The sequence below is a fragment of the Daktulosphaira vitifoliae genome, unplaced genomic scaffold (genome assembly GCF_025091365.1).
Source record: "Daktulosphaira vitifoliae isolate Bord-2020 unplaced genomic scaffold, ASM2509136v1 Scaffold_5, whole genome shotgun sequence".
Taxonomy (NCBI): domain Eukaryota; kingdom Metazoa; phylum Arthropoda; class Insecta; order Hemiptera; family Phylloxeridae; genus Daktulosphaira; species Daktulosphaira vitifoliae.
Genome location: NW_026099576.1, coordinates 12748050 through 12753864, shown reverse-complemented (window position 1 = coordinate 12753864; position 5815 = coordinate 12748050).

The following is a 5815-nucleotide window of genomic DNA, read 5'->3' as shown; positions in this document are numbered from 1 at the left end:
AAACTCTTAACTATAACATATGCACTTACTTTATCTACTTCAGCCCTAACGAATTTATAACCACCTTATACATGTTTCACTGAACAAAATGCTAATAAGTCGGTTTAAAATATGTTCTGTCCTCTTCTTTTTTCTTTGTTCACAAATATATATTTGTATATAAGGGATAAAACACTAATTTTCTCAGAAACTACTGGACATATTTTATTTTAATAAAAAGCAAAATTGTTTTGGTTCAATAAACTCTACTTTATTATGTAGTTAAATTATTTTTCATCCCTTCGGAAATAAAAATCCTAAATTTAATTTGTTTTATATGAGAATGTCTTTTTTTATTTTGATAAAAAAAAGTTATAATAAATTTGTAATGTAAAATGAAAATAAAAACCTATTAGATTTCAAAAATATGTATAATTCCTAAATTTTTATACATAGAATTATACTTTTTTATTTGTGTCTTTATAAATCAAAAATTGTATAGGTTTTTGTTGTAAAATAATGTATAAGAAACTTAATCACTTTTAATTAATATCTTTTAACATTTTTTTTAATACAAATTTTGTACCAATGTGATACTTGCAGTATCGAAATTTTTTCAAGTGAAATAAAATTAACCTAAATGATTAAAAATAAAAAAAAATTTAATAAAATAAATTTCTTTCTTATATCACGAAGAAAAAATTTGGATGGCATAAACACTATAAAAGAAATACAATTATAATTTTAACCCAATTTGGTGATGAACAATCCATTATTATAAAACTAACAAATTTTGAGTGGTATAAATATTATAATAATTTATAAAGTGGTCTTAAATAGAACTTCACAAATTCTGAAACTATCTACAGTGTATAAATTAAATTATTAATTATCAAATATTACTAAACAATACTTGTCTATAAATTTTTAACCCTTCCCTACAGCGCATATATAGAAAGGCATTATAATAACTGAGTAAAACAGCTAGTTTTCTAAAAAAAAAAAAAGAAAGACAAAAGTGCTTTATGATCGAGTCAAAAAGGAATCGCGTTAATCATAATGTTATTATTTACTTACATACTTCCAACTAACGTGATTGTATTTTCTTTCTTCAATAGCTATTTTTCTTTTTGCTTTTTTAGTTTTACTTTTGTTCAGTCTAGATTATTTATTTTACTTTATTCTCTTTGTTTTTACTTTACCCTATTTACTTTGGCACTAGCTCTCAAGTATTTTCTCTTTGTCATTTTTCACAAGTTTCTTGGTTCTCTCCCAGTCATATACAATTACTTTTATTTGAACACCCTTAGATTTATTTATTTTTGTCAGATGTTTAAGTAACTTAAATACATCTTTTACAATCATTTTTATCTAATTGGTGTCATTTCCAAAAAGTTTGAATAGCGTCCAGACGTGATAAAAACCAACGTGATTTATTGTTCTTTTTATAACTTCATCGACAGAAACAATAATCAAAACATTAAAATAATGGCTAGATTAAGATTATATTTTAATTATAATGAATCATGTTATAAATACCAACGAAATGTAAATAAATAACTACATGCAATATGTCGACGTTAACATGTATGAGATTGCGATCTATGACAAAAATGAGACATCTTATTAAGTATCCATGAGATTTTTAGAACACAAATTGATATCTCGGAGAAATACTTGTAGTTATTTTTCAGCGATTAAACTTTGTAATTTTACATAGACGTTTAAAAATATTATATTTCAATAAGTACGCCTACGTGAAGTGTAATTGTAGTATAATGGTAGAAATTGAAATACTTCCATTAAGAAGTAAAAGCGATAATGTAGAGACATGTGCGGTTTCGACCGGCGCGAGGTCTCATAAACTTGTTGCTTTTACCTCTGTTGTTGGCGCATTCGTTCAAATATAATGATCTACTCAACCAAAAATTAACAGCAGGCACAATACTGCACCACTACTGACAGTTCAGGCGAAGTAACAGCTACGGTACTGTCATATGCTGGATGATAACGATTTTCCGAACTGACAGATCAGTCTGAAATTTTGTATAATCAGTATTACGCCAGTTCTCAGTCAAAAATGACAGCCAGTACTGACCGAAACACTAGATCAGTTCTTAGACAACAGCCAGTACTACTCTAATACAGGTTAGCCAATAGTCAGTTGCCAGTACTTCATCGCGTTGTCAATATTGTTGCATAATGAAAGTTTCTGCTGGATGAAAGATGTCATTTTACTACGTTTATGATTACATTAAGCCTTGGTATCATTTACATTTTGTAGTTAAAACTTGTTATAGTTAAAATTATTTAACATTTATAAATGTCAACATCTTATTACATACAAAATAATGAAAAATCTGTCAATGTTTAACAAGCATTGACAAATTTTTTCTAATGAAAGAGATCAATGACATTACTTTTCTATTCATATATTTTTAATTCGTTTATTTTAATGGATTCAGGCGATTATAATTAATACAAATGGTTTTTTTTTACAAATTTTCAAAATAATAAAATTTTGTTAAAACCAAAAATTAAAATTAAACAATCAAGTTTTGAGTGTTAAACAATTTACATTGAACTATTAACAAGAAGTTTATTCAAATTTAAACGTTTTTAGTTAAATTAACTTAGTAAAAGCCTGATATATAAATTCTTTGCAAATCTTTCCTTTGATAAATGGATACTTTCTAATTCATTTAAATAAGTAACACTTCAAGTTTTTATTCTTGGCATAAATGATATTAAACATTTATTATTTTTACTTCATTAATGTTTNCTTGGCATAAATGATATTAAACATTTATTATTTTTACCTCATTAATGTTTTTTGTCTTTGGTTTAATATTTGACTAGTTAATATTGTTATAAAATAACTAATAGGTAATATAAAGTTATAAAATATAATAGGTTTTAAAATACTCAAGGATTTTAAGCTCAGTTCTTTATGCGTAAGATGTATAAATATATTTACTTTTATATGTTTATTATTTATATATCATGTAGTTATTAACGTAGAGTAAGTTATCGCAAAGTAACATTTCTATAATAAATTTCTAAATGATAATTAACATTTTCTTATTTATTCAAAATTTTTCTATTAATAATACAAACAAAAAATACATTTTAAAATTATTGTTTGACCTTCGAGACTCCCAAATACTTTCTTAGATTAACATTTATCTATGGTCTTATTATTATAAAAATATTTTGCATGGAAATGTACAAAATCATAGTTAAATTCGTAAGAAAACTTAACCAAGTATACCTAATTGTAATTATTGATTTATTATAAAGTAATAAATCAAGATTAAACACGCCATCTTGCTATATGTTTGTGACCATGTCCCTAATTAATTAATGTTTACTAATAATTATAGAGGCTTCATTTGACATAAAATTTTGTCAACGAGATCCTTATGCATAAATCTGTGTTGTACATGGGTAATTGGCTATGACATGGGTTCGAAGTACATGTCTATAAATAAGAACAAATGCATTTATAAAGAGGAAATATATTTAATAACATTTAAATTAACATTTTTGTTTTTCTAATATGAATATTTGGATATACAGTCAAAATAACACCGGTAAAATATAGTTAACTATAAAATAGATAGAGTAATAATATATGAGATAATTTTTTACAATGAATTATTATTAGGCAATAAAATTATTGTGTAATAACCCACAAATCAGACGACTTTTGTAGAAACTTTAACATTGATTTTCAAATAATAAATATCAATAAAGGCGAAAATATGCTTAATGATAATACAATAAAGTATTGCTTAACCCTAATGAGTGATCCGCTATCTATGTATCACGTAATATTTTAAAAAATGCATGTGTTATAAACAATTTTTTTTTAATCATAATGGGATCTTTGATGAGATGTTTCACGAGAAAAATTAAATATCTTCCACCATACCGTATGCTTAAAACTTGTATTAATTTCAGATTTTCAAATGGCAAACACATATTATTTTTATATTTTCTTGTTTATCGTGAAAAAAAAAATGTTTAGTAAAAAAAAATTAATTTATATGAATTTTAACGAGTTACGCCACTTTGAAATTTACAATTTTTAAAAAAAACTCAATAGTTTTCCAACACGAAAACATTATTATTTTAGAAATAATAGCTACCAGTTTACTGTGACAACGCACATAATCAGAATAACGTAGGTAAGCTTAATAAGCTTATTTATAAACGTCATAGTGTTCAAACATTATTACAAGGTATTTGATTTGATAGAAATATGACAGTTATCATGTTAACCTATGATTAGATTTTTATATTGATTATCACGTTTAATTAGTTAGATTTAAACAATACACACAGCTTGAATATTAAATTTACATAAATTTATACAAGTAATGCTAATAAAACTATTAATTTTTATATTTTACGATGTGTTTAAAATATTAGCTATTCACCTCCAAAAATACTAAAATCCAAACCATCCAAAAATACTTTATATATCAAAAATATATATATATTTATATATATAAATATATATCCACAGTGATTAAAATTACTATCGTAAAAAACACTTCAATGCAAATCTGTGTAGATAGTATTTCATTAAAAAAAATTAGTGGATTTTTCCAAAAGTAACATCAACTTCCTTAATTATATTGTGATTAAAAGTTTATAATTTATAATTATAATGTATGAATAAATATTTATTATAGTAATTAAATTTAGTATAAAATTAATATTCAGTAATTAATTATTGTAATTTTTACGGAGAAATTATAAAAAATCAAAAAATAGTTGTTACTTTTTTGGCAAACTAGTATAAAAATTGGAGGCTTTAAATAAAATTAAGTAAATTGTTTGTTACTTAAAAATAAATTTACTGGTCTACAAGGATCTTCATCAGAGACCGAATCTAAACCCATTTTTAAGCCAATTTGAAATCTGGAATTTAATGTTTATATCGTCTCTTTTTTGAAATAAATATGAGTATTTACATACATTAAAATGTATGCTACATTTGTGCATGAAAACGCATAAAATTAAAAANATACATTAAAATGTATGCTACATTTGTGCATGAAAACGCATAAAATTAAAAAAAAAAAATTTCTTTTTAAAAAATTATATATGTTTAAAGTCTAAACAAATATTTTAGAAAAAATGAGTGGGATTGGTTACCTAAACACCCCTTTCTTAATTCACCAATGTAGTTTACATACTTTTTCTAAAAGCATTTTTAAATAACTTTATTTTATACTACAATTTATTAATTTTGTAATTTTTACATTACTTACTAGTACTTTTTTCTTTAAATTTGGTATCCATTTTCACACTAAAGAAAATCCAGAGTTCAGAATTTAATTAATTTATTTTTAGAATAATTTTCTAAGGTAAAATTACTCCTTCTTTTTCATTTTTCCTCCCTTAATCCCAACTACTTGGAGTCGACCACCCTTATCCTAAACTTCCACTTGACAAGATCACCCACATCAGCCGTCCTCATAACGTATTCAATTATATCACTCTATCTCTTTTTTGATCTTCCTCTACCTCTTCTTCCTTCAACATTAATATCTATAACTGTTCTTACAGCTTCCGATTCCTCTCTCCTCATAACATGACTAAACCATCTAAGTATATTTTCTATCCACAATCGATTCAAGATTTTTTAAGTCAAGATACAGATTAAGTTATTACATTAGTATCGCCAGTTGTTTCTAAAAAATTATCATATATCTTTTCAATATATCATATATCGTATATCAATGAAAAAAATTTATTAAATAGTAAATTATAAATAAAAAATAATAGTTTTCCGTAATTTTTATTATTGTTATGAAATCAATCT